Below are 271 nucleotides of genomic sequence, written 5' to 3' on the forward strand. Positions count from 1 at the left end.
CACATCAATGATGAGAATCATTGACTGGCTGCCTCCTGCACGTCCCACACAGGGGATCAAGCCTGCAACCTGGGCCTGTGCCCTGACTGGGGATCGAACCCTGACCTCCCAGTTCACAGGCCGACCCTCAGCCTGAGCCTCACGCTCTGTGCTAACAGCGCTATGCCCCCCACCCCTGCATTTACCCAAAGGAACTGCACCCCTGCTCTGCTCTGTGCCAGCGGAGCCGCCGCACTGAGGGGCCTTCAGGGAGCTGACCACCAGCTCAGTG

The 271-nt window shown here is 62.0% G+C and overlaps 1 protein-coding gene across 11 annotated transcripts in view; it reads right to left on the minus strand.

Moving 5' to 3' along the window:
• The window catches only part of CAMK2D (calcium/calmodulin-dependent protein kinase II delta), a 156286-nt gene that overhangs the window by 11642 nt on the left and 144373 nt on the right, over positions 1–271 (minus strand). The gene's annotated exons all lie outside the window — the stretch shown is intronic.

Source organism: Myotis brandtii, unplaced genomic scaffold (genome assembly GCF_000412655.1).
Source record: "Myotis brandtii unplaced genomic scaffold, ASM41265v1 scaffold603, whole genome shotgun sequence".
Lineage (NCBI taxonomy): Eukaryota > Metazoa > Chordata > Mammalia > Chiroptera > Vespertilionidae > Myotis > Myotis brandtii.